Source organism: Dama dama, chromosome X (assembly GCF_033118175.1).
Source record: "Dama dama isolate Ldn47 chromosome X, ASM3311817v1, whole genome shotgun sequence".
NCBI classification, from domain to species: domain Eukaryota; kingdom Metazoa; phylum Chordata; class Mammalia; order Artiodactyla; family Cervidae; genus Dama; species Dama dama.
In genome coordinates, this window is record NC_083714.1 from 147,609,323 (window position 1) to 147,622,622 (window position 13,300).

Consider the following 13,300-nt stretch of genomic DNA (forward strand, 5'->3'; position numbering starts at 1 on the left):
AAAATCCTCAGTAAAATTTTAGCACACAGAATTCAACAACATATCAAAAACCATGATCAGGTTGGCTTCATTCCAGGGATGCAAGGATTCTTCAATATTCGCAAATCAATTAATGTGACACACCATATTAACCACAGGAAAGCTAAAAATCATATGATAACCTAAATAGATGCAGAAAAGGCCATTAAATTTAAAATTTTACAATTATTAAATTAAAAAATAATTTTTAAAAAGAAATAAACTTAAAAAAGGAAAACAACATTGAAATAACTCAAATGACCATCAACTGGTGATCGAATAAATAAAACATGCAATACAAAATTATTTGGCCATCAAATGAATGGAGTTCTTATATAAGCTATAACATGCTAGAGCTCTGAAATGATCATGTTAATTAAAAGAAGCTGGGAACAAAAGGCTGTGTATTGCATTATTCTGTTCATGTGAACACGTTTGTCTTAGATTAGGTAATTCTCTGAAGACCGGAAATAGAGGAGTGAATGCAAGGGCCCAGATGAAGGGGGAAATGGAAAATGTCTGCCAGCAAAAGAGTGTTTCCCAATTGGAATGACGAAAATATTCTAGAATGAGGCCATGGTTATGGTTATTCAACCTATGAATAAGTTACAAATCAATGAATTATACAGCTTAACTAGTATATTCATGCTACAGGTACAACATTTCAATAAATCAAACGTATTTTTTTTTCTTTTAAACTACTGAAATTAACTTCTATATCCAGGAATATTATCCTTCAAAAACAAAGGAGAAGGAGATATTTTCATATGAACAGAACATTGGGGAATTCATTCTCAGCAGATACCTTGTCTGTAAGAAATGTTAAAAGAAGTTATTTACAGAGAATAAGATGATATTTAAGAGAAACTATGAGTTAAGAAAGACTGTTATGTTGAAGTTTGACAGAAAACAACAAAATTCTGGAAAGTAATTATCCTTCAATGAAAATTTAATTGAAAAAATAAACGAATGCAAATTGAAATGAAGGTTTTTATTCTTATTATTAATTGGTTAAAGATAAATGCTTTTTTGGGCTTCTGTATCTTTGTTTTTCACTGATTATGAATCTTCATAATTAAAGTGGGTTTCACGTATACAAGATCCAGTTTCACTCAGTGGTAAAGAATCCGCCTGCAATGCAGGAGCTGTGGCAGGTGCGAATTCCATCTCTGGGTCAGGAAGATCCCCTGCAGGAGAGCATGGAAACCCACCCCAGCATTCTTGCCTGGAGAATCCCCGTGAACAGAAGAGACTGGTGGGCTCACAGTCCATGGGGTGGCAAAGAGTTGGACACGACGGTGCAAGTAAGCAACAGCAGACACACATTTCTAACAGAAACTCTGAAGATACTAAATATAGATGAGAAAATTCTCAGCCTAAACAAAGGAAAACAAACAAACAAAAATCCTAGATTGTAGAGCTGAATTAGAAAAGGTTTTAGGCAATAAAGTATCTCCCAACACTAGTGTAAACAGTGTGTTCCACACAAGAGAGAGGAGTCATTTTTAATACTCACTCAATAGAAAAACATTCTAGTTACATTCATAAATAAAAGGAAATGAAAATGTCCAGAAAACATAGTATAAAATCTACTGATCATTTTATATCTAATTAAGATGTTAAAACTGTAAGGGAATTTTTAAGAAAAAAAGTCTGTGAAAATTTAAGCAGCACCCAATGAAAAGTGTTGGACATGACTGAGTGACTGAACTGAACTGAAGCAGTCCCAATGAATGTAAATTTATTTTCTTTTCTCCATAGGCTCAAAATAATTGACAAGAATGAATTTCACTTTAACACATATTTTTCAATTTCAGCAGGATATTTTACATTCAAATATAAGATTTTTCAAGCCAAAAAAGTATGTACCTTGCAGTGAATATTTTGTTTCACTGACTTAAACATACATAAAATCATATCATGTGTCTTTATCTTGACCATCTTTGTGGTATCACTGTGCATTAAGAATCAACTGTTTGAATGTGGGGTCTGTGAAGATCTCGGGTCACATACTGTTGAAGCCTAGCTTGAAGGATCTTGAGCATTATCTTGCTAGTATGTAAAATGAGTGCAGTCGTGTGGTAGTTTGAACATTGTTTGGCATTGCCCTTCTTTGGGATTGAAATGAAAACTGACCTTTCTCAGTCCTGAGGCCACTGCCAAGTTTTCCAAACTGGCTGGCCTATTGAGTGCACCACTTTAACAGCACTGTCTTTTAGGATTTGAAAGCTCTCAGCTGGAATTTCATCATCTCCACTAGCTTTGTTCATACTGCTGCTTCCTAAGGCCCACTTGACTTTGCACTCCTGGATGTCTGGCTCTAGGTAAGTCATCACACCATCGTGGTTATCCAGGATAATAAGATCTTTTTTTTAAATTTACAGTTCTTCTGTGTATTCTTGCTACCTCTTCATCTCTTCTGTTTTAGTTAGGCCCATAACGTTTCTGGGCTTTATTGTGCCTGTCTTTGCATGAAATGTTCCCTTGGCATGTCTAATTTTTCCTGAAGAGATCTCTAGTCTTTCCCAATCTACTGTGTTCCTGTGGTTCTTTGCTTTATTCAAATCCCTTGTGAGTATACTCTGGAAGGGACAAATAGACTCAATGGTTAGGCCTGGCACACACGGCACCAGAAGACCTATGGATGGAGGTTCCCAACATTGTGCAGGAGGTGGTGATCAAAAGCATCCACAAGAAAAAGAATTGCAAAGAGGCAAAGTGATTGTCTGAGGAGGCCTTACAAATAGATAAGAAGAGAAGAGAAACGTAAAGCACACATGGAAAGATATAGCCACTGCCATACTGCCTCCCCCACCTCCCGATCTGGGGGTCACCGTCTGCTGCTCTCGGTGCCAGGGGGAGGGGACAACCCAGACTCTCCTACTGGGAAGCCACAGACCGGGTGTGTCTCCCTAAGGATGTGATTGTATAAATCATGCACTCACCTTTAATCATCACCTCACACTCTACATTCACCAAGAGACACACAGAGGACCGAGGAGACCATGGACCCTGCCACCTGGCCACACCTCTGCAGTCACCATCGTTCAGTGGACGGGCGGATGGATGACCAGCCCCGCAGGACCGGGCTGAGAATAGCCTCTGCAATGCCCAGCTCCTAAACATGCCGTCCATCAGCACCAAGGCGGCTACCGGTTTCGGCCGGTGACGGCACAGGACGTGACTAAGACGCAGCCTCCGTGACACCCAGCTCCACCCACGCGCCATCTGGCGGCCTCGAAGCAGCTTCCGGTTCAGCCCAGTGACGTCACAGGATGTGAACCAGGAGTGGCCTCGCAATGCCCAGCCCCTCAGTGCGTCGTCCGTCAGCCCCTAGGCGGTTTCCGTTTCATGCTGGTAACAGGAACGTGACTGAGACACAGCCTCCGTGATGCCCAGCTCCAGACACGTGCCATTTGTCAGCCCTGAAGCAGCTTCTGGTTCAACCTGATGACATCGCCAACAAACCCAACGTCCCAGATGAAGTCGCCTGCGATGGTGTTGGTATAGCCGGCAGCTGACCCCGGGCACTGGTCCCGCACCCATGCGCAAAGGTAGTGGAGCCAGGGACCAGGCCAGGTGGATGAGGACAAGCTGCAGGTTCTCTGTGAGGTTGATGCCGGCCATGAACAGCCTGCCTGGGACAAGAGAGGGGATGCAGTTCATGGTGCCAGCTGTGGGGTCAGCCGCCTACATGTGAAGTCACTAACCCACAGAGTCATGTGACAAACCAGACCATGTGGTTACCGACTCACATGGTTGGTCACCCACCCACGGGGTCACTTCATAATGTGGTGATCCCTCCAAGTGGCCACCAACCCACGTGGTCACCCACCCATGGGGTCACTAACCTGCGAGGTCATGTGGTCACCTGTCCACATGATTACCCCCTCACACCATCACCCACCCACGCAGTCACCCACTCACCAGGTCAGCAACTCACATGGTAACCCACCCTGCTGTCAGGAGTTCAAACCAGTCACCCACCCACATGGTCACCCACCCACAGGGTCACCAAGCCACACATCTCCTGTGATGTGACAAATAACCCATGGGGTCACCAGCCCATGCAGTCACCAAGCTGTGCCATCGCCCCCCAGACTCTGGCCTCTGCAGCGGTCAGAGATTCAGATGTCCGACAGAGACCCAAGTTCAGACAGCAGGGACTCACAGGGGAGTTGACTGATGAATTTCTCCTGTTACAGAGGGCAGGCGGGCTGGACAGTGACCCCAGAGATGTCCACGTCCTGACCCCGTGTAGTGGACACAATAATGTCTGCACGGATGTTCACATCCTGTCTACATCTTGACCCCCTGTGGTAGACACAGTAACATGCCCAAGGATGTCCATGCCCTGTTCGCCATGTGTTGAACAGAATAACGTCCCCTAATATGTACTGTTCCATTTATCCACTTGAACACAGACCCAGCCCCTTGTGCTAGGACATGCGTGTGATCAGGTGTCCTGGTATGAAGGCGGCACTCACCTGGGTGGCTGCAGCTCTTCATGTGCTCCAGGTAGTGGACGAGGTCTAGGTGCTTCACCTGGTTCCCCCACCAGTAGGGGATACCGGGCCACAGTTCTGCATGCTGACTCATGGATTCCTCGTCCTTGTATGACAGGATGACCTGCTGGCCCCGGGACCACAGCTGGCACAGAGTTGGCACCTCCTGTGGGGAGAATCATCCAGGTGCCCATGAGACGTGTGCACAGGGGTTATTGGGGTGCCTTGTGACACAATGCGTCAGGTATTGGGGGTGTCCCAGAAGCTACAGCAGTGTGTGGAGTATTGGGGTGTCTATGAGCAGTGATGGACTGGTTATTGGGTTCTCTGTGAGAAGAGACAGTCAAGGGTGGAATAATGGCATGTCTGAGTAGAGACACTAGTGGGTAGATTACTGGGGTGTCTGAGTGGAGAAGGTGATGAGTGAGTTATTGGGGTGTCTTGAGCAGTGACTGGTAGATTTTTGGGGTGTTTGAGTGGAGACAGTGGTGGGTAGATTACTTGGGTGTCTTGAGCAGTGATGGGTCAATTATTGGGGTACATACCTGAGTGGAAACAGAGGTGAGTGGATTATTGGGATTTCTGATAGGAAATGGCAGGTGGATTACTGGGGCAACTTGAGGCGTGATTGATGGATTTTGGGAGTGCCTGAATAGAGACCGGGCAGGGTGGATTATTGGGCATGCCTGTGACCAGTGATGGGCTGGTTACTGGGGTGTTTGAGTGGAGACAGTGGTGGGTGGATTACTGGAGTTCTGTGAGCAGCATCACCTTGAGTCTGAAACAGCTTCACGCAGCGAGCAGATTGTTGGATTACAGTGAAGCCTAGTGCTCCCGCTGACAAGAGCATGGGGAGCCTGTGGCCCCTGCTCACCCAACGGGGACACAGGATGTTCCCAAAGATATTCTTGATGCAGCCCATCAGGTTCTCGTGCAGGTCCTCCATCATGCCCTCGAAGTTCCTGCATGCCAGGATAACCACCTCCTGGGGGTTGTTCTCCAGCCACTCCGAGATCTCCAGGAGGGCATTCTTGGAGGGGGTGGAGGAAAGGGGCCTTGTATTGAGAGACAGAGGGGCGTGGATGGGGACTTCCCCCAGCACAGCCATCTACAGACTGGTTGGGGAGTCCTGACTCACAAAGACATAAAGCATGGCGCCTGCTCCCAAGGGACCCAGCCTCTTCTGAGTGGCAGTGGGGAACTGTGGCATTGCTCTGGGGGGTCTCTGTGTGTGTGTTTCTGTGTGTGTATGTACACGCTCCTGTAGGTACAGGTGCACACACATGTGTGCATGTGTTCAGGGTCTGTGTGTGCACAGATATGCATGTGTGTGTGTGTGCACAGCAACAGAGAGCAGTGCTTATAATACTGTGAGAAGTCTGTACTCCAGGGAGCATGGGAGGCCAGCAGGGTACATTCACAGTGAGGCCCAGGCCGGAACCTCCAAGGGTCATTAGGTTCTGTGGTGGGGGCACTGGGGGCCGAGGCCAGAGGGAAACATTAAGTGACTTGTCCAGCAGCTGAGAGAATGGACTGGACACCCCAAAACTGGTAGACACAGGAAAAGACGTGTCAGGAACCTGGATTAGCCAAATTATGGGAGACACCCCAGAGGCCAGTGCTAGAGGTGTGAGTTCAGAAATGCATGTTGGTCAGGAATTCTGAGTGCCTGATGCCAGAGGTCAGCCCTCTCCTGCCAGGAGGAGTGTATCCGTCCCCTTAGAGATCAATGTCTTCTAACGGGAGTGGACCTGTGTTGTCCCCTTAAAGGTCAGCCTCTCCTGCCTGGAGTGACCGTGTGTCCATCTGAGTGGATGTGTTTCCATCTGAGTAGATGTGTGTTCATTCCCTTAGAGGTCAGCATCTTCTAACTGGAGTGGACCTGTGTTGTCCCCTTAGAGGTCTGCCTCTCCTGCCTGGAGTGACCAGATGTCCATCTGAGTGGACGTGTGCCCATCCCCTCAGAGGCCCTCCACATCCTGCCTGGACCAGATGTGGGTGTCCCTGGCTGGCGGACCCCCGTCCATACGCCCTGCCCCCACCCTTACCTCCACGAGGGCCGTCGTGTACACCATGTGGTAGAGTGCAGGTTCCCCTCGATGCCCTCCTCTGTGTGCGCCATCTGCAGGTCCTCACGCCCAGCATCCAGCTGCTTCATGATGCTCAGCACCTGCACACAGAGGTCCGTCACCTGTGCTGGGCACAGAGGGCGGCCCCCCGCTCAGGGGCTGGGCATGCACTGAGGATGCCCAATGAGGGCCACATCGTCCACTGTGAAATCAACAGTGTTGGTGCTGCCAGGATTGAGGCCCTGCTTCTGGGAACAGGGTCTCCAGGGTCACTGGTCACATGGAGCACACAGCCCGGGTCCAAATTGTGGTCTTGGGGGGGGGGGTGTTCCTGCAGAGTCCAGCCTCACCCTCCTCTCAGGCAGTCCCTGGGTGGAAGCGCCCTGTGAGTTCAACAGCCCAGTCTCCAAACACCCAAGCTGGACCCTTGAACATGAGGACACACAAGACCCACAAAGGTCTGTGTCCACCCCCAGAAACAGTACTAGGAAAGGCAAGAAGGAATCAAGCGGGGAGAACGAAAGGAAGAAACATCTGTCTGCCACACAAATAAGACAGGAAAAAGCAAAAAATAACTAACATAAATTGAAAAGTGAAAGTTGTTCAGTTGTTTCCAACTCTTTTCTATCCAGTGGACTGTAGCCCACCAGACCCCTCTGTCCATGGAATTATCCAGGCAAGATTACTGGAGTGGGTTTCCATTCCCTTCTCCAGGAGATCTTCCCAACCCAGGAATCGAACCCATGTCATCAGCATTGCAAGCAGATTCTTTACCAACTGAGCCACAAGGAAGCCCTAATATAAATTTGTAGCAGAAAATGTACTGTGTCCTCTACAAGGAGTCATAATGGAAAAACAAGAAAACATAAGGATAAAAAAAAGGGAAAGAAAATAATAGATTCTCTCCATCCAAAATAAAAGAAAAAGCAAAAACTAATATTAACATAAACTAGTAGCAGAAAATGGTACTGTGTTCTCTGTAGAGAGTCATGATGGACAAAAAAAAATATGAGGATAAAACATGGGGAAAAAATGGGAAAGGAAGTCACAGTGCCCCCACCCAATCCAAATTAAAAGAAAAAGCAGACTCATATGAATATTGTCAGCTACACACAGGCACTTGCCATCCACCTCTACAAGGATTAAATTAGGTGCTGCTGCAGCAAATGACCTTCAACACCCCTTGAAAGACCACCACCCGTGTCCCCCACCCCGCACACAGCCCACTTCTCCTTGGCAACCATACCACTTGAGACCACGGCACTGAGGCCCCCCAGGATGGAGCGACCCTGCCCTGGAGGGCCATAGAACAGAGAGACCCTGGCACCAAGGGACACTCAGAGCAGAGGGACCCCAGTCCTGCAGGACCCCCAAGTTCTGGTGGACGCCCTACTGCTCACTCCCTCCTCTGGGTGTGAGCTCTTAATGCCAGGCTGCAGGCACCTGATGCAAGCAGGAATGAGGTTTGCCCATATTCCAGCCCTGGCTCTCTGCCCATCAGATCCCCTGAGAAGGATTCCAGCAGCCGGGGATCTCCCAGGAGGAAGCAATTACACAAGGCAAGAGCTGTGCTTGACAGCCATCTGTCCCCTCCAGGTGGGCCCCTGCTCCTGGGGGCACCTGGGCCCAGGTGGGTTCTCTACCTCAGTCTACCTCATGAGGTCACATGGGGCCTCCTCCAGTGTCTCACTGTGGGCCAGCGGGGGCAGAACCTGACCTCACCGGCACACGCCCCACCTGCTCACCTGAGTGGGCTGAGAACTCAGAGGGGGCGGCTGACTCACAGGAGGAAGCGCCATCAGGGTGTGCAGGGGCACCCGGCTTGCTCCCTGGGGTGCTGTCCGAGGCCTCGCGGCTGGGTGGCACTACTGCTGAGCACTCCTGAATCTGCACTGGGAAACCAGACAGCTGGGGTTCAGAGAAAAGGAAGAGAGGACAGGTGACCCACACCTATGTGCCTGGGAGATGGGAGAGTGTCTTGCAAGTACAGGATTGGTGTCCACAGGCGATGGGACATTATTCCTCCCATCACAGTGAACCCACCACCATCTCAGGCCAGTGCAAATGGGAAGATGAAGCGCTTGTGACACCCTGACCCGGATTATGATGGAACAGAGGTCCAGGGATGTGGAGACAGGACGACTCGGGAGTGGGCAGGTGACCTGTGCTAGGTGGAGAGTTGTGGAAAGGACACCCAGGAGGCAGGTGACTTGTATTATGGGGAGGTCTCCTCTGTGAGGGGAAGACAGACACACACCCTCAGGTGTCCCCAGGATGGTGACACAGACACACCAAAGGAGCCCTATGTGGCGGGGCACACACATCCACAGGGGTCCCCATGGCGTGGTGCTTGGGGTTCTGACATACTGTTTTGCTGTGTGTTCTACTTGCATCTCGTTGACTATTCGGATTAGAGAAGAGACTTTTATTCTGAAAGGTTATTGTGACGAGGAAAGGGGAGTATTACAGGAGGATGAGCTCTTCAGGGAGAAGGACTATTATTCTAGAGAGGGGGTGATTACATAGAGGTAGGACTTTATTTGTACAAGGGGCAACATTACTGTAGAGAGCTGACTAATATGATAGAGGGGAGATACAACAATAAATAGGGCTATGACCATGTAGAGGGGATGTCACTGTGGAGAAAGTGAAAGTTGATCAGTCATGTCTGACTCTAGACAGGCCATGGAATTCTCTAGGCCAGAATACTGGAGTGCATAACCTTTCCCTTCTCCAGTGGATCTTCCCAACCCAGGGACTGAACCCACGTCTTCCACAATGCAGGCAGAATCTTTACCAGCTGAGCCACCAGGGAAGCCTTACTGTGGACAGGGGATTCATAATCAAGGAGGACCCTTACTGTAGTGGGGGACTATTACTGTGGAGGGGGGAAAGTTATAATAGGATGACTCTGATACCATGGGTCTTGTGTGTCCTCATGTCCAAGGGTCCAGCTTGGGTGTTTGGAGACTGGGCTGTTGAACCCACAGGGTGCTTCCACCCAGGGACTGCCTGAGAGGAGGGTGAGGCTGGACTCTGCAAGAACACTGCCCCCAAGACCACAATCTGGACCTGGGCTGTGTGCTCCATGTGACCAGTGACCCTGGAGACCCTGTTCCCAGAAGCAAGGCCTCAACCCTGTTCCCAGAAGCAGGGCAGCACCAACATTGTTGATTTCACAGTGGACGATGTGGCCCTCATTGGGCATCCTCAGTGCATGCCCAGCCCCTGAGCGGGGGGCCGCCCTCTGTGCCCAGCACAGGTGACCGAGCTCTGTGTGCAGGTGCTGAGCATCATGAAGCAGCTGGATGCTGGGCGTGAGGACCTGCAGATGGTGCACACAGAGGAGGGCACCGAGGGGAACCTGCACCCTGGCCACATGGTGTACACGACGGCCCTCGTGGAGGTGGGGGCAGGGGCAGAGGGTATGGATGGGGGTCCGCCAGCCAGGGACACCCACGTCTGGTCCAGGCAGGACATGGAGGGCCTCGGAGGGGATGGGCACACGTCCACTCAGATGGACATCTGGTCACTCCAGGCAGGAGAGGCAGACCTCTAAGGGGACAACACAGGTCCACTCCAGTTAGAAGATGCTGACCTCTAAGGGAATGGACACACATCCACTCAGATGGACACACGGTCACTTCAGGCAGGAGAGGCTGAACTTTAAGGGGACAACACAGGTCCACTCCAGTTAGAAGACACTGATCTCTAAGGGTACAGACAGACGTCCACTTCTGGCAGGAGAGGGCTGACCTCTGGCATCAGGCACTCAGAATTCCTGACCAACATGCATTTCTGAACCCACAGCTGTACCCCAGGACTCTGGAGTGTCTCCCAGAATTTGGCTAAACCAGGTCCCTGACACATATTTTCCTGTGTCTACCAGTTTTGGGGTGTCCAGTCCATTCTCTTGGCTGCGGGACACGTCACTTAATGTTTCACTCTGGCCGCTGGCCTCCCACGCTCCCTGGAGTACAGACTTCACACAGTATTACAAGCACTGCTCTCTGCTGCTGTGCACACACACACACACACACACACACATGCATATCCGTGCACACACAGACCCTGAACACATGCATACATGCGTGTGCACCTGTACCTACCAGAGCATCTACATACACACACAGAAACACACACACACACACACACACACACCCCAGAGCAATGCCACAGCTCCCCACTGCCACTCAGAAGAGGCTGGGTCCCTTGGGAGCAGGCACCATGCTTTATGTCTTTGTGTGTGAAGACCCCCAACCCATCTGTAGAGGGGCTGTGCAGGGAGAAGTCCCCACCCACGCCCCTCTGTGTCTCACTACAAGGCCCCTCTCCTCCACCCTCGTCCAGAACGCCCTCACGGAGATCTCAGAGTGGCTGGAGAACCATCCCCAGGAGGTGGTCATCCTGGCATGCAGGAACTCCAAGGGCATGATGGAGGACCCACATGAGTACCTGATGGGCTGCATCAAGAACATCTTTGGGGACATGCTGTGTTTCCGTGGGGTGTGCAGGGGACACAGGCTCCCCATGTTCCTGGCAGCGGGAGCACTTGGTTTCACTGTAATCCAACTATCTGCTCGCTGCATGAGGCTGATTCAGATACTAGGTGACGCCGCTCACAGAACCCAAGTAATCCACCCACCACTGTCTCCACTCAAACACCCCAGTAACCAGCCCATCACTGGTCACAGGCACCCCCAATAATGCACCCTGCCCGGTCTCTATTCAGGCACTCCCAAAATCCATCAATCACGCCTCAAGTTGCCCCAGTATTCCACCTGCCATTTCCTATCAGAAATCCCAATAATCCACCCACCTCTGTTTCCACTCAGGTATGTACCCCAATAATTGACCCATCACTGCTCAAGACACCCAAGTAATCTACCCACCACTGTCTCCACTCAAACACCCCAAAAATCTACCAGTCACTGCTCAAGACACCCCAATAACTCACTCATCACCTTCTCCACTCAGACACCCCAGTAATCTACCCACTAGTGTCTCTACCCAGACATGCCATTATTCCACCCTTGACTGTCTCTTCTCACAGAGAACCCAATAACCAGTCCATCACTGCTCATAGACACCCCAATAATCCACACACTGCTGTAGCTTCTGGGACACCCCCAATACCTGACACATCGTGTCACAAGGCACCCCAATAACCCCTGTGCACACGTCTCATGGGCACCTGGATGATTCTCCCCACAGGAGGTGCCAACTCTGTGCCAGCCGTGGTCCCGGGGCCAGCAGGTCATCCTGTCATACAAGGACGAGGAATCCATGAGTCAGCATGCAGAACTGTGGCCCGGTATCCCCTACTGGTGGGGGAACCAGGTGAAGCACCTAGACCTCGTCCACTACCTGGAGCACATGAAGAGCTGCAGCCACCAAGGTGAGTGCCGCCTTCATACCAGGACACCTGATCACACGCATGTCCTAGCACAAGGGGCTGGGTTTCAGTTCAAGAGGAGAAATGGAACAGTACATATTAGGGGACGTTATTCTGTTCACCACCTGGGGACCATGGCATGGACATCCTTGGGTATGTTACTGTGTCTACCACAGGGGGTCAGGATGTAGACAGGATGTGAACATCCGTGCAGACATTTTTGTGTCCACCACACGAGGTCAGGACGTGGACATCTCTGGGGTCACTGTCCAGCCCGCCTGCCCTCTGTAACAGGAGAAATTCATCAGTCAACACCCCTGTGAGTCCCTGCTGTCTGAACTTGGGTCTCTGTCGGACATCTGAATCTCTGACGATGGAGGAGGCCAGAGTCTGGGTGGGTGATGGCACAGCTTGGTGACTGCGTGGGCAGGTGACCCATGGGTTACTGTTCACATGGGCAGGAGGTGTGTGGCTTGGTGACTGCATGGGTGGGTAAGTGTGTGGGTGGGTGACCGGTTTGAGATCCTGCCTGCAGGGTGGGTTACCATGTGAGTTGCTGACCCAGTGAGTGGGTGACCACGTGGGTGCGTGATGGCATGAGGGGTGTAATCATGTGGACAGGTGACCACATGACCTCGCAGGGTGGACCCCCATGGGTGGGTGACCAATCATGTGAGCCGGTGACCACATGGTTTGGTTGGCCACATGACTCCATGGGTTAGTGACTGCACACGTGGGCACCGGACCCCACATCTCGCACCATGAACTGCAGCCCCTCTTTTGTTCATGGCCAGCATCAACCTCACGGAGAAACTGCACTTTGTCCTCATCTGCCCGGCCTGGTCCCTGGCTCCACTACCTTTGTGCATGGGTGTGGGGCCAGTGCCCGGGGTCAGCTGCCAGCTATACCAACACCATCGCAGGCGACTTCATCTGGGCCCTCGGGCTTGTTGGCGATGTCATCAAGTTGAATCGGAAGCTGCTCCGGGGCTAACGGACTGGCGCATCTGGAGCTTGGCAGTGCTGAGGCTGCATCTCAGTCACGTTCTGTGATGTGACCAGCCTGAACTGGAAGCCACCTCGGGCATGACGGACGGCCCACTGAGGGGTTGGGCATTGCGGAGGCCACTCCTTGTTCAAATCCTGTGACGTCACTGGGCTGAACTGGAAGCTGCGTCGAGGCCGCCGGACGGCGCGTGGGTGGAGCTGGGCATCACGGGGGCTGCGTCTCAGTCACGTCGTGTGCCGTCACCAGCCTAAACCGGAAGCCGCCTTGGGGCTGATGAACGGCGTGTTTAGGAACTGGGTATTGG

At 51.1% G+C, this 13,300-nt stretch overlaps 2 pseudogenes; one reads left to right on the forward strand and one right to left on the reverse strand.

Moving 5' to 3' along the window:
- Positions 1-3,437: 3,437 nt before the first annotated feature.
- On the reverse strand, positions 3,438-8,641 carry LOC133052933 (PI-PLC X domain-containing protein 1-like; annotated as a pseudogene).
- A 54-nt stretch (positions 8,642-8,695) lies between these two features.
- LOC133052934 (PI-PLC X domain-containing protein 1-like) lies at positions 8,696-12,981 on the forward strand (annotated as a pseudogene).
- The last annotated feature ends 319 nt before the right edge of the window (positions 12,982-13,300 follow it).